Below are 16,605 nucleotides of genomic sequence, written 5' to 3' on the forward strand. Positions count from 1 at the left end.
AGGAAGAAGGCCTCACCATTCAGACTGTGGCAAAGGGAGTTGTTCTCAGAAACTGGACCGCCACACCATCCTGAGCCCGCCGAGTCTGTAGGTAGCATGGCAGAATTTACTTCTATAGCCATTCTAGGCATTTAAGATTTCCAGAAATTTTGTTTTAAGATTTAGTTATTTCAAAATAAATGCTCAATTCATCGATCCAAGCTTTGTCTGAACAATTTTCTCAATTTTGATCAAATGCATTTGTCCTTTATCATTTTTCATTACTATTGTTATACCTTTCCCTTCTACAGTGTTATTATTACTTTTCCTGATGAACCAGTGACTGTGAAATGTAACGAGGCAACACAACATGAGAATAGTGACTTAGAGGAAGAAGATGAGATACCCGAGGAAATTGTCAGAGAAGTTGAGAATTTTGAGAAAAAGCCTAAGTCCAACTTGGACGAAATAGAAGCAGTAAATTTGGAAGACGCTGAGACCATCAAAGAGACCTGCATCAGCATTCACTTGTCACCAACAGAGAAAGGAAGAATACATCCGTTTTCTAAAGGAGTATAAGGACATCTTCCCCTGGGCATATGACGACATGAACAGTTTGAGCACTTCCATAGTGGCTCACAAGTTGCCTACCAATCCCATGTACCCGCCAGTAAAGCAGAAACATAGAAAATTCAAACCAGACATGAGTTTGAAAATCAAGGAGGAAATTACCAAGTAGATCAAAGCCAAAGTTCTCAGGGTGGTTGAGTACCCAACATGGTTAGCTAACATTGTGCCAGTTCCAAAGAAAGACGGGAAGGTCAGGGTATGTGTTGATTATTGGGATTTAAGCAGAGCAAGTCCCAAGGATGATTTTCCACTGCCAAATATACTTATCTTGATCGATAGCTATGCTAAGAATGAACTCCAATCCTTTGTAGATTGCTTCGTAGGTCATCACCAGATCTGGATGGATGAAGAAGATGCCGAGAAGACAACTTTTATTATACCTTGGAGTGTATATTGTTATAAGATGATGCCATTTGGTTTGAAGAATGCTGGAGCTACTTACATGAGGGCCATGACAACCATCTTCCATGATATGATACACAAGGAAATAATGGTATATTTGGATGATGTCATTATCAAATACAAGAGGGTCGCAGATCACATAGCAGACTTGAGAAAGTTCTTCGACAGGCTCAGGAGGTACAATTTGAAGTTGAACCCCGCAAAGTGTGCGTTCGGGGATCCCGCAGGAAAGTTATTGGGATTCATTGTCAGTAACCGAGGGATCGAGCTATATCCGACTAAAGTCGAAGTTATTCAAGAGTTACCACCACCTAAAAGCAAAAAGGACATGATGAGCTTCCTGGGAAGCTCAACTATATCAGTCGATTCATAGCATAATCCACCGTAATATGTGAACCCATCTGCAAGATGCTGAGGAAAGATGCTGAGACAAGTTGGACCAAGGATTGTCAGAAAACTTTTGACAAGATCAAGGAATACCTGTCCACACCGCCAATTCTAGTCCCGCCGGAACCAGGATGACCTTTGCTACTTTATCTATCCATGTTAGATGGAGCCTTCGGATGTGTTTTGGGACAACATGATGAGACTTAAAGAAAGGAACAAGCCATATATTACCTGAGTAAGAAATTCACACATTATGAAGCACGGTATTCTCTGCTTGAACGCACTTGTTGTGCTTTGACCTGGACAGCCCAGAAATTTAGGCATTATTTCTGTGCCTACACTACATACCTCATATCCTGGATGGATCCTCTGAAGTACATATTTCAGAAGCCCATGCATACTGGGAAAGTGGCTAAATGGCATATACTACTGAGTGAGTTCGACATCGTCTATGTAACTCAAAAGGCAGTCGAGCGACAAGCATTGACAGATCACCTCGTTGAAAATTCGGTGGGAGGAGAATTCGAACCATTGAAAACGTATATTCCTGAAGATGAAGTATCATTTGTAGGTGAAGACATTACTGAAGAATATGATGGTTGGAGGATGTTCGTTGACGGAGCCGCAAATTTCAAAGGAGTATGCATTAGAGCAGTTTTGGTATCAGACACGGGTCAGCATTATCCTGTATCTTCTAAACGCGAATTTCCCTACACCAATATGGCAGAGTACAAAGCTTGTATACTAGGGCTCAACATGGCAATCAACATGAACGTTCAGGAGTTGTTGGTGATCGGTGACTCAAATTTGCTTGTACAACAAGTACAAGGAGAGTGGCCACAAAAAATTCCAAGATATTGCCATATTTGCACCATGTGCAGGAATTGAGAAAGAGGTTCACAAAGATAGAATTCCGACATGTGCCCAGAATTCAGAATGAGTTTGCCGACGCCTTAGCCACTTTTTCATCAATGATACAACATCCAGATAAGAACTATATTGATCCCATTCCAGTAAGGATCCATATTCAGCCGGCATATTATGCTCATGTTGAGGAAGAAATAGAAGGAAAGCCTCGGTTCTACGACATCAAAGAATACTTATTAAAAGGATAATACCCGGAGTATACAAATCCCACTCAGAAACGCACACTCCGTAGATTATCAAATCACTTCTTCCACAGTAGAGCAAACTTGTACAGAAGAACTCCGGATTTGGGTTTACTAAGGTATGTCGACGCAAAGGAAGCTTCTAAGCTACTTGAGGATGTGCATTCTGGGACATGTGGTCCACACATGAATGGTTTTGTTCTGGCTAAGAAGATACTTAGAGCCGGTTACTTCTGGATGAACATGGAGACAGATTGCATTCGGTATGTCTGCAAATGCTTTCAGTGTCAAGTGCATGATGACATGATAAAGGTGTCGCCAAACGAGCTTAATTCAACAAGCTCACCTTGGCCATTCGCCGCCTAGGGAATGGATGTTATTTGTCCGATTGAGCCCACTGCTTTGAACGAACATCGGTTTATTCTGGTAGCCATTGATTACTTCACAAAATGGGTAGAAACAACATCTTACAATGCAGTAACCAAGAAAGTCATCGCAAATTTTGTCAAGGATCGTATTGTCTGCCGATTCGGAGTTCTTGAGTCCATTATTACTGACAATGCCGCCAACCTCAATAGTGATCTGATGAAATCTATATGTGAAACTTTCAAAATCAAGCACAAGAATTCCACCGCCTACAGACCTCAGATGAATGGAGCCATAGAAGCCGCCAACAAAAATATTAAGAAGATACTAAGGAAAATGGTAGAGAATCACAAACAGTGGCATGAGAAGTTACCCTTTGCTCTGTTAGGGTACCGCACCACAGTTCGCACATCAACCGGGGCAACCCCCTACATGCTGGTTTATGGTACCTAGGTTGTCATCGCAGCCGAAGTGGGGATTCCTTCTTTAAGAGTCATACAGGAAGCTTAGCTCATCGTGTAGAGTGGATAAGGAGTCGCTATGACCAATTGGCCCTTATCGATGGAAAGAGGATGAACACAGTATGCCACATCCAACTCTATCAAAACAAAATGTCTAGAGCTTTCAACGAAAGAGACAAACCAAGATAGTTCGCACCAGGGTAGCTGGTATTGAAGAAAATCTTACCGCATCAAGATGAAGCCAAAGGGAAATTCTCTCCCAACTGACAAGGTCTGTACAAGGTTCACAAGGTCCAGACATGAGGAGCACTCATACTTGCAGAAATGGATGGAGAAATCTGGCCAAAACCAATCAATTCAGACGCAATCAAGAGATATTATGCCTAGATTATTTCACATTTCTTTTCCGATGTAATTGAACTACGCTTGACCTGGTTCCCATTTAAGAAGGGATATGTAGGCATCCTTATTAGTTCGGTCATATCATAATAAAATTTTCATTTCCCCCAAAGTCAGAAACTGGTGCAGAATTTTGAGGAGGGTCCTCAAAATTTTGGAGCAAATCTAGCCAGCGCCATCACACGCCAGGAAGTCAGTAATCAGTCAAGAACTGGGGCACAATTTTGAGAAGGATTCTCAAAATTCCGAAGAGGATTCAGTAGGGTTTGCCATACGCAAACAGTTAAAATCATCTAGCAAACTGGGGCGGAATTTTGAGGAAGACCCTCAAAATTCCAACATAAGAGAGCTGCAATGCCTTTGAAATATGTCACATTCGCTAGTTCATCAAAAAATTACTTGATATATGAATACGCTTCCAAAATGATTTTATTTATCAATGATTGCATATATTTTTCGAAAATTCTATTTCCATAATAGACAGGTGTCACCCAGGGGAACTCGAAAGGCTTTCAGAATGGAGCAAAGCAAAGCCTGCCGACAGGAGCACGAACCAACCTCCCCTCATAAAACTTACGATTTTTCTTTGAATGCAAGGACATTTTCCGTAAAGGTAGCATTCGCGAAACATGTGTACACAAAGATAATTCACTATCTATCAGCTCGTCAGATGTCGAATAAATCTCCAGCTAAGAATTACACTACTCTTATCTGCTACTCGCTCTTTGCGTGGGACTAATCCCTATTCTTCATTCTTACATGGGGTTAATCTTTGCCTCCATATTTGTATGAGTCTAATCTCTGACTCCACGTTTGCATGAGTCTAATCCTTGACTCCATACTTGCATGAGTCTAATCCCTGACTCCATATCTACATAAGGCTAAGAATTTCCTTCCATTTGCATGGGACTAAGCCCTGTCCCACATCTTGCATGAGGTTAAGCTTTACCTCCATATCTGTATAAGGATAAGCATCGCCTTCCATTTGCATGGGACTAATCCCTGTACCGAATGTTGCATGAGGTTAAGCTCTACCTCCATATTTGCATAATGCTAAGCACTGCCTTCTCTTTACATGAGGCTATGCCTTCTCTTTGTATGAGTCTAATCCTTGAATCTATGCATGAGTCTAATCCTTGACTCCATATTTGCATGAAACTAAGCTTTGTCTCTAATCTTGCATGAGTCTAATCCCTTGCTTCCCATTTTCATGAGTCTAATCTCTAACTCCACATTTGCATGAGTCTAATCCTTGACTCCATATTTGCATGAGTCTAATCTTTGACTCCATATTTGCATGGGGCTAATCCTTGCCTCCATATTTGCATGAGTCTAGTCCTTGACTCCATATTTTCACAAGGCTAATCATTGCCTCCCCATTTGCATAAGGCTAATCCATGTCTCTCTATTTGCACGAGACTAAGCATTGTCCCTTTTTACACAAAGATATTGCTCTATTTCTACCACTATCTACATGCTTTTCGATCGGGCTAAGCTCGGCCCTACATTTCACAAGACTAAGCCTTGTCTTGTTACATCATATTATTGCATATCATGGGCTGAAACATTGGCAATCTATCCGAAGGCATCATAGTCTAAAGGCATCATTCTCATAGCCGAAAGACACCATGCCATGGCCTGAGGATCTCTCGAACTTGCATACCATTATTCAAAGGCGTCATGGTTCGGAGGCAACATTTTCATGGCCCGAGAACACCATTTCATGGCTTGCAAATCCTTCACTAAAAATTCGTAGCCCAGGACGTCATCTTTAACCGTCCGAAGACAACCTTTATGGTCCGAAGGGAATTTGCATCATATTTAAATTTTTGCTAATACATTTGTAGCATCTTTTATCTGCAGGTAACAAGTAAGAAACCACTATCCTAGTAGGAGCAATCTCGCTCCAGTTCCCTCCAACAATCTCGAGCCTTACTCGCTCACCGTAGCCGCTTCCTTATCCCGTGTTAGTTCTTGCAATAATTTCATCGGCCTACTCTGCGGGTGAATCCAGAACTACACATGGCCTGATTCCTGTAAACCGAGGGATTGTAGGCAACTCGAAAACCGGAGTTCGGCCTCCGTCTTTCAAAACATCCCATCCGGTCAAAATTGGCCATCATTTATTTACCCGAAAACTCTTTCATCCTTCCCGGGTAAAGAGCGGCAGTTGTTGATACCCAAATTTTCCCTATATATTTTTAAATATGCATAAATACCTTCAAATTAACATATATATATATATATATATATATATATATATATATATATATATATATATATACATATATAAGCATGAACTAGGTTTTTATAATTTTTCCATAATTTTAAGGAATTAAATTGATTTATTCTCTTCCCTTTTATTCATAAAATCCCCAATATTATTTCCCAAATGATTTTTATGATTATTTATTCATTTAATCTCTATACTTATGCTAAAATATGGTTGATACATTTTTATGCATTTTTTATAATTGCATTTGGTATTTTTCAAGATAAATTGCATATAATTGCAATATTAGCCCATTTAAACTATAGTTACATTTTATATGTGTAAAATTTGTCCCTATATTTTTAAAATGATAATTACATATTTTAAATCATTTTTGGTATAGAAAATTATTTTCAGAAAACTATTTATTATTTATTATAAATTAAGTAGGGAAAATGGCTAATTAAATTATAGCCAGATTTGGCTTTCAATTGTAGCCCAAATTGAACCCGCTCCCCAGCCCAATTTCATACCCAATTAACCCGACCCTGACCCTATATACACCTACCCAAACCCGGAACCCATCTACCCGGTCAAATCCTGACTGTTGATCTCCCAAATCAACGGTCCATACAACCCCTTTCCATTTTTAATTCCTAAGACTACCCTAACCCTAACCATTCTTCATAGCCCGCCGCCTTTGAATCCTTTGGTCTCATCTCTTCTCTCAACCTAATCCTAATCACTCTTCAACCGGCGCCTCCTTCTCCGGTTTTCTCCGGCGACCACTCTTCAACCCCAAGCCTCCAATGGTTCCTCCATCGCCTCGCCCATCCTTTCTAAGGCCTTTAAGGGCCCTGGGCCACACCGAATTGCATTTAGGTTTATTGTTTTGGCTGTTCATGTCTTATTTGGTGTGTTTTTTAGCAAAATCACGCTACATTTGTTATGATCTTTGAAGTTTATAGCAGGTTCTTCCGTTTCTATTCGGGTTTCCTTTGAAACCCTAACTTTCGTTTGTATCTCTTAGATCTGTGCTATTTTTAACGATTCAAGTCTGTTTCTTTCTATGTTTTACAATATTCTCAAACCCCTTTTGCAAAAATCATCGATTGTGAGTTGTTTTACTTTCTTTTAGAAGTTAGGGTTTTCGGAACTTTTTCTACACTCTGTTTAAATCGATTCTTCACGTTTAAACCTCTATCCTTTGCATATCTTGACTGATTCTGTGTTTTTCTCCCTTTTCAACTCGTCTATGTTGAAAACCCTAGTTCTTGGTCTTAACCCTGGGTCCTGATTCTGTACTTGATGATTTGTTCGTCTAATCTATATGCTTGCTTGTTTCTCATGAATCTCTGAGTTTTGTGTGATTTTTTTACCCTACTATGCCCATTAGGGTTTCTAAATTTCTGCTTCTTCCGCCTATACTATTTTTATTCTATTAAATCCTCTAATCAGTGCTATGTTCTATACGAATCCCTGATTTTGTCCGATTTTTACCGTACTGTGCTATTAGGGTTTCTGATTTTACCTCTTCATGCCTATTGTGTGTTTATTCTGTTTGTTCATAGAAATTTATGGTAATTTCCCCTAAAATCAGTATTATTGTCCATCGGAATCCTTGATTCTCTATGATTATTATCCTTCTAATCTCTTGTGATATTCTATATTGATTTTCAACCTCTCAGTCATTTATTTGCCTTATTTTATGGTCGATTATGCTGTCAACTAACTCTTATGTTATTTCCTTAATTGGAATATTATGTACCTGGCCTTAATTGCATGTTCTATACTTGCACTCTACTGAAATTGTTTCCATGTGTGCTATATTCCGATCTTATATGATCTTTTTCCTTATTTGTCTTTACCGTTTGAAATTAACTCCCTTAATTAAGGGAGTACTTCTACTAATTTTATACTAATTGATACCTAGTTCCATAACTACTGCTAGACTTTGATTCTTACCTTATTACTCTGCCTAGTTTCAGACTATATATAGGCTCTCTCATTAACACACACAAACACGAACAGTTGGTTCAAAAACTATCTCTCATACTTAAAATTTTTTGCTCTCTCACTTGTGCTACTTGCTACTACTCTGAGTTAGCCGGCTGCAAGCCAAGGCTAACCATTTATGTTCTCTTATTCTTTCACTCTTCTTACTATCCTCTTAACTGGTATGTCCTAGTTTCAATTAACAGTTCCAACAACAATATGATTCTCTTATTGTTTAAGTTTCTCTTGTTTCTGGTTTGCTTCTATTTGTGGTTCTATTGTGAAACTTCTAGTTGAGGGTTACATTGTTAGCATGTTATCATGTCTTCCCCTCCCCTTGAGATCAATATATTTCCCCTTTTGTTTGTTTCTAAGCATGTCTACCAATCATCTCTTGCTTGTTATATGTTTACCACCATGAATTCCCAAAATCCCTATCCCCCTGCATGTGAGTCTGTTCTTTATGTTTGATTCTGTGACTATGTCTAGATAGCTACTTCTAGGCATGACTACTAATTCCCAGGTCTTTGCTTAACTATGTGTGTCCTATGTATTCCCAAACCTTTTTTACCCCTGTTTGTTACTACGAAACCTGCCTTGATGCTATGACTTCTGGCTGTGTATGAACCTATCCTAAGGTGTTTGGACTTTGTTAACTACTCCAATCTCTTTTTCAAACAATCTCTGTTGCTTTACTAAATTACTTTCAAAAAAGACTTTGGTTAAATACGGTTTCTTACTAAAACCTTTTCAACTTGTGTCCATCACTTTTCACTATACTCTTAGTCAATAAGTTTTACCCCCTCTAGTATATGTACTGCCTTGGGATCCTTTTTAGAACCCTCTAAACTCTGGCATACTGAGGCTGGCCTTTCCATAGTGCACTTGTTCAATCTTTGGTTACTAAGTCTAGGTGTAAGCACTGCCCGGGATCCTTGAGATCCTTAGGGAACTTTGATACACTTAGACTCTGATTTGTCTATGGAACTGAGGCATATGAGGCCATTCGGTTCTTTAGGAAATCTGGGCCAAATTCAAGGCTCTCTATAGAATGGCTTCTTGATTTTCTGTTTTTACTTATGTAGATCATTCATTGGCATGTAATAATTTGTAAACAGATATTGGGGTATTTTGTGAAAAGGGTGGGTAGATACATGTTTTATAGGGTAATTCGAGTAGAAATCATGCTCATAGGATTTTGCTTTTAAATCTGTTTGCTCTACTAAGTAGAAATCATGCTCCTAGGACTTCATGTTTAAATTTGATTATTTTTCCAATAGAAATCATGCTCCTAGGACTTCCTGCTTAAATTCGAGTGCCTAATCAAGTAGAAACCATGTCTATAAGGTTTTACATTCTATCATGTTTAGAAACCATGCTTATAGGTTCCAAACAATCATGTCTTAAAATCAGTTTAATAATAGATGTCATGCCTATAGGACCTGATTCAAATTCAGTTACAACGAGTATTTATGTATGTTTTCATCCCTGAAAATCGTTAAAATTAATGTTATTCTTAGATATCATGCCTATAGGGAACCCTACTTGCAATTCTGTTTGTAAATCTAATTTAGTTTAAATAATCAACTTGATCATGCCTAGTTTATTTCTAAATGTGTTTTATTGAGTATTAATTATTTCCTGAAACAAGTTCTTTCAAATTGCCTCAATCTCATTAGATATCCTACCTATAGGTATTAAAGGAATCCATTTCAAAACCTGCTTTGTTTCTGTATTAATAAGACATCAATATTCTGCGTATAGGCAAGCCTTTAAGGCATTTTTCAAAACAGCATTCCTAAAAACTGTTTCTACTGCTCAATATTTTCTGATCCTAACAGGGTTTAAAAAGAGTCCATAGGCAACTGCTAGGGTATAACTTTTGAGTCTAAGAGAGGTTGTTTGTCTTCTACATATTCACTTAGATGTCCTGCTTTAGGACATTGTCTAATAAAAGACCTTAACTGTGCTTGAGCTGTGCTGCTTATATGTTTGTTTTGAGGAGGAAACTCTGAGCCCTTAATTACTCCTTTTGTATGTTGAAAGTCCTAAGTGTTTTTGATTGTCGCCTTAGAATTTTTGCCTTTTAAAACCTTAGGGGTACGTCTAGAACCACTTATAGGTAGAGGTCCTAACTCCCTCTAGGACCATTAAGAATGGATGGGTAGCAGCACGCAATAGAAATCGTTGACCAAAAACTCGCTTTGCATGACTAATAAGGGGATGGGAGGGTAGATATAGGATATGATAACTGCGCGCTAATGTCACGTGTAGCCCCTCATTGAGGAGTGTTTACCGGACATTGTGTGGGGTGATCCTATAGGATAATCAACCTAGGACCCTTCTTTAACAAATCATTTCTTTATTTAAACCTTTGTTTTACAACTTGTCCAAAACCTTTATCTTGCTACTTGAGTTATTCTAACATGCTTTACTTGCAACCTATTTGATTCAACTGTTTACTTGTAATGGACTAATTTATGAATATAAGTTCAGCCGAGACCCTTAGTTCTGGACCAAAAGGGGTGCCTAAAACCTTCACCTTGAGGTTACTTCGAGCCCTTACCCTAATCTCTGGTAATGCAAACCAACCCAAGAGTTAATCGCTCTAAGTACCCTAACGCACCATAATCCGTTAGGTGGCGACTCTTCAAATACCCAATTCCCAAAAGGAAATGAGTCATTACACCCCGTGATTGTCGAAACTCGGGCTTCCCCATCAAAAGGGAGGAAAAAGAGGATGTGACAGGTCCTACGAACCAAAGCTACTCGATTCACGTTGGATAAAGATGGAACATTATACAGAAGGACATTTAATGGAACACAAGCAGTATGTTTAGGACCAAGAGACACCGATTATGTTTTACGAGAGGGCCATGAAGGCACTTGTGGAAACCACTATGGCTCCAAGTCATTGATTCTCAAAATCATTAGAGCAGGACACTACTGGGATAGCATGGTAAAAGACACTAAGGAGCTTGTTCGAAAATGTGATAAATGTCAAAGGTTTGTACCGATGATCCATCAGCCCAGAGAGTAACTTTAGTCAGACCTATCCCATGGCAATTGATGAAGGGGAATGGATATCGTCTGCCCTCTACCAACGACACCAAGTAAAGCTAAGTTCATTCTATGTATGACTGACTATTTCTCTAAATGGGTTGAAGAGTAGGCATTTGAGAAAGTAAGAGAGAAAGATGTTATAAACTTCATCTAGGATCACATCGTATGTCGATTTGGGATACCCGCCAAAATAGTGTATGATAATGGATAGCAGTTTTTCAGTAGCAAGGTGACAAAGTTCTTTGAGGAGCATAAAATAAAAAGGATATTATCAACACCGTACTATCCTAGTGGGAACGGACATGCCGAATCGACGAACAAGACTATTATTCAAAATTTAAAGAAAAGGTTGACCAATGATAAGAGGAAGTGGAGAGAAATGTTACCTGAAGTTCTTTGGGCGTATCGAACAACATCAAAGGCTAGTACGGGGGCAACCCATGTATGGTTCTAAGGCCTTGATTCTAGTTGAAGTCGGGGAACCTAGCGCTATATGTTGACATAAAATGAAAGAATCAAATCACGAGGCTATGAATACTAGCCTCGAGATATTGGATGAAAAATGAGAAGTTGCGCTCGTTCAGATGGTTGTGCAAAATCAAAGAATCAAGAGATATTATAATAAAAGAACTAACCTTCGCCACTTCGGAACCGGGGACTTAGTTCTTAGGAATGTCACACTCAACACTCAAGATCCAAATGAAGGGAACTAGGCCCGAATTGGGAAGGACCATATCGGTTCCTCAGTATCATCGAAAAAGCATCTTACAAACTTGGCACAATGGAAGGTGAACAATTGCCGAGCAATTGGAATGCATCAGTCCCCAAACGGTATTATTGATAAGGTATGACTTTCTCCCTTTTCCATTTATATTCGGTACTAACTTATTTTCAGGTGTTCGATTGAGGATGTCGAGAAAACATTTCAACACAAGGACCTTAGGTTTTAAAGAACGCGTTGCACTCTTTTTCCCTTAGATTAGTTTTTATCCCAATTGGGTTTTTCCGGCGAGGCTTTTAACGAGGCTACAATCATGTTCTACCTAAGGAAAATTCAACAGTATCCAAGGCTTCTTTTCAATCAACCTTGAATTACGGGGGGGGGGGGGAATCACCCTCGAAGGTTATATTTTTAAGGAAAATACTTCATGCAAAAGGGTCTCGATAGGGAAACTTTGTAATGGGCCAAATGGTCGAATGAACTGTGTCCATATAGATTAGTCAAGCCCTGATGGCAAAACATGTACGCATGTATAAATAATTTCGAGAAGCATTATATCTATATCAAACATTTTGTGTCTCAAAGAAAACTATTTACTATAAGAGCTATGTACTTATAATTTTGGGAGAAATGGCTCAAGGGCCAAGAGCATTTATACCTCCAACACTCGGGGACTGTCGTCGACGATCGACATATTTGAGTTATCTCAATTCGAATTCATAAGACCATAAAGAGGCACCCCTTGATCTTTAGGCTAAAGCCATCATTATCGGGGCTAACACTTTGAACAAGTTCGAAGTGTTATCGGGAAATAAGCCCTAAGAGGCATACGTAAAGGCTACGACCAAATTAATACAACTCGGAGACGTCCAAATCCTGCAATCACAATAGGCCTTCAAATTCTTTGAAAAATAGGTTAAAAAAGCTTACCCTCGGCAAATAATCAAAAGGGCTTCGATAAAATCAGCCCTCGAAAAACCTGTTTACCGTGAGAAATAAATGAAGAACAAGTATGGAAGCAAGAAATGGATAAAGTAGCCTCGAGTAGATGAGTTAGAGATAAAAGAAAGAGAGAGAGATATTATTGATCTTGTCTGGAATAGTTGGAGCTCTCCTTACAGAGTGTTAACGATTCCCCTTTTATAAGAGGGGGGAGTCCAAACTTAGTACAAGATACATTGAGTGATAAAGAAAACGGGATGGGACAGATAACTAGCTTCATGACGTATACATAGGCTAATGTTAGGCTGCCAAGGTAGACTTAATTGACTCCGTATGCACTCTTCGGAGGCTTCACGTGTTCGTCGGGGTTTCGGTCGATGTTATCCTCGGCTGGGTATTGACACATCTTGAGGGAAGTAACCGGCTCGAGGTCCCGAGCCTCCGAGGCGACATACTAAAGTAATTTGTCAATGACAAATTGGTCCTCCAATTTCACCGTGTACAGATAGTCTCGCGTTTCTTAGAGGGAGGTGATAAGAAATTATTTTGACATCCCACTTTATGGTTTCCCATAATGATGCCGTGCTGATGGCACAACCCCTTTTACAAGTGCCGAGGCATTTCACCCTTTCGCTTCTTCAGGGTTTTCCGACGTGTCGTGACTCCTCGTTGTTTGGGGTCGTAATGTTACCGTCGATTTAGCTTCCATGAATGCATTGATTGTGCCTGTTGTTACACTTTTCGAGGGCAATAATGGCGTTGTCGATTACTTTGCCCTCCCCTATAAATGGTGCTTCCTGTGAACAGTTTTTCATCTAAGCATCCTTCGATATTCATCCTTTCCTCCTTTTTTGCTATTTTTGTTCTTTGCCATCTCACCATGTTTGAGGCTCATGGCCTCAAGGTCTCATGCTAACATCATGTACGCTATGGCCCAACTCTCGAACCTTCTTCGATCGGACAAAGTTGTGCTGCTGTGATGCTATTGTTGTTGTTGTTGTTATTGTTGTTGTTGTTGTTGCTGTCTCCGTTAGCTCGGGGCATTGAAACAGAGAACCGATTTTCTCTGACCCGGGGAGATACTTGGATTATGCACTACTGCTCAAGAGGGGGCTCAAATTATACACTGCTCACCCTCCTTCCTCGGCTTGGCGTATTACACTCTCTTTAGATTTTTGGGGGTATGGCGACACTCTCTACTGGTTGTCGCCTCCCGGGCCGAGGCAACGTCTTAAGAAGTGGCTTTATAATAGTATTACTGGCGGAGTTCGTACTAGCCAGATTTTTCACCCAGCCACTTCTTGTCTTCTTTCGCCTTCTCCTTCATCACTCTGCTCTTCTACATCGCTTTCCTCTTCTATATCCTTCCCTTTAAAGATGTCATCCCAAGAGGGTCGAGATGAAGTCCTGTTGATACCCAATCTTTTCCTATATATTTTTACTATGAAAAATACTTTCAAAGTAGCATATCTATACATATATAAGTATGTCCAGATGTTTTATTATTTTTCCTTAATTTTAAAAGATTTTTAAATCAATTTATTGCCCTATATTATCAAGAAAAAAATCCAATAATTATTCCCAAAATTTTCATTTTTGGTGATTCATTTACTGGACTCTCATATTTATACTAAAATATAGCTAATATAATTTTTGCATGTTTTTACAAATTTATTTAGTATTTTTAAAGCTAAATTGCATATAATTGCAATATTAGCATCTTTTAGATTTAATTACGTTTATGCCTATAAATATTAGGTCCAATATATTTAATTTGATAATTATGTACTATTAATTATTTTAGTACCTTTAATTTATTTCCAAAAATTATTCTACTATTTTTTATAAAATAAATAACGGAAGAGTGGCTATATAAAATATAACCCAATTGTATTTCAATTGTAGCCTGAATTGAACCCCAATGTTTAACAAAATTAGCCAGCCCAAATCCTAATCTACCCGACCCACGACCCTTTTTAAATAACCCGCCTGAATTTTCTTTTAATCCCAGTCATTGATCGCCTGGATCAACGGCTCATATCAGCCCTTTCCTTTTTTTAATCCCGACCTACCCCAAACCCAAGTCATTTTTCACCTGCAGCCGTCTTCAAACCCCCCCTTCTCTCTCAATCCCCTCTCAAACCCTAGCCGCCGCCCTCAATTACCACTTGAAAATCTCCCAAATCTATGGCCTCAAAAGCCATTGGAGGCCTGTATCCACTTCCATTGGCTTCTATGTGTTCGAGTACTATGGTTTCAAGGCTAGATCGGGAAAGCTCGGTCCAGACCTTGGTCGATTCAGTTCTTATGGCTGTCTCCGGTCATCTTTGACTTTGCTCCGGCCAGCCATGGCTATTCAAGCCTGATTCTTGACTTCTCCTGCTTAGATCGATGGTTTCCAAGCCTTTCTCACCATCTGGGGTTCTTCTGAAACCCTAACCTTTGAGGTTCTTCCGATTTCTTTAGATCTGTATTTACTATAAACTTTTAAATGTTTTCTCAAGGTTTCTTTCAAAACTTTACCTTCAAGAACCCTTATCTGTTCCGATTTGAGTTTCTGTTAAGTTATTTCTAAGATTTCTCTGATTTTCTAACATGTTCTACTGTGTTTCTATATGTTGTTCTTTTACTTGAGTTTGCATGTTAAGGGTTTTGACCTTTTAAGATTTCTGAATCTATTTTATTAGTATTTGTCTGATTTACTTGCTTTTCATCTCTAGAACTCGATTGATGGTGAAAACCCTAAAATTTTGGGTTCATTCGAGTCCTGAGACTACTTGCTATGTGATTTACTTGTTCGTCATGCTCTGAATTCGATTATTTTCAAAACCCTAATTTCTCTGGACCTATTCGAACTTCTGAAAACTGCTTCATCTGTTTGAAGTAGCTCGACTGGATTCGATGTCTTTTGTGTTTCAACTTCTGTTTCTCTATGTGATTTGGTTTCTTACAAGCATTGAAACTAGACTATATTTTACCCGGACTTTTGCATGCTTCTGATACCCTTTTTCCCTGTTACTAAGTTGACCTATGTGACTACCATGTTGCGATAATTCAGTATCTACTGACTTTGTGATTATTATTCTCTTTGTCACAAGTTTAGCCTCGCATGCCTAATGTTTATGCACTCTTTTATATGCTAAATTCCCCTCTAGAATGACCTTCAATTTTGGACTGATTTCAAACCTCCCGTGTAATTCTGATTGCACTTAATACTTTTGCCTTCTTGTTTGCCTACTGCTTGTGTTTAGTCCAGTAATTAACTTAGCATGTTGTAATTTCCTTCTACCTATTTTGAATCTATTATGTGTCCTAAACCCCTACCCCAATGTGTTGATACTGATGGTTTGTTTGAGGCATGACAATATTAAGTATTGTTGTCTATGACTCAAACGTGATTCCCCTAGGATCATAACCTCTATATTACCATTATGTGATTGTCTATTCTGGTTGATTTTGTAAGCATAACAACACTCCCTATTGTTGTGCATGCCCAGAATTAACTAATGCCTAAGTGCATAGGCTCTTTGCAATCTCCAATCCCTGAACCCTTTTTGTGTGAAGTCCTTAACTCTGTAACTGTTTCCCAGCACCTCTCTCCCTCTTATTTACTCTGTTTCTTCACCTGCACTCTCTCTTAGACTTAAGTTCTCCCCCCCTATTGTGAGCCTTGCCTTGGGACTCATGAGTTCCCTCTGAACTTGGACACTTAAGGGCTGACACTTCCACACTGCACTTGTCCCTATTCTGGTAATACAATTTGGGTGTGAGCACTGCTCGGAGTCCCATTGAGTCTCTTAGGGAACTCTGACACACTCAAATTGGAGAAAGGTTTTGGATCAATGGTCTTTGAGTTGGGTTATCTCGTAACTTAGAGAGGAAGTCAAGAATCAGTCCTCCTCTGGTTGTACTTTCTTTGTAATTTTTCCTGTTCTGATA

The sequence above is a fragment of the Nicotiana sylvestris genome, chromosome 8 (genome assembly GCF_000393655.2).
Source record: "Nicotiana sylvestris chromosome 8, ASM39365v2, whole genome shotgun sequence".
Lineage (NCBI taxonomy): Eukaryota > Viridiplantae > Streptophyta > Magnoliopsida > Solanales > Solanaceae > Nicotiana > Nicotiana sylvestris.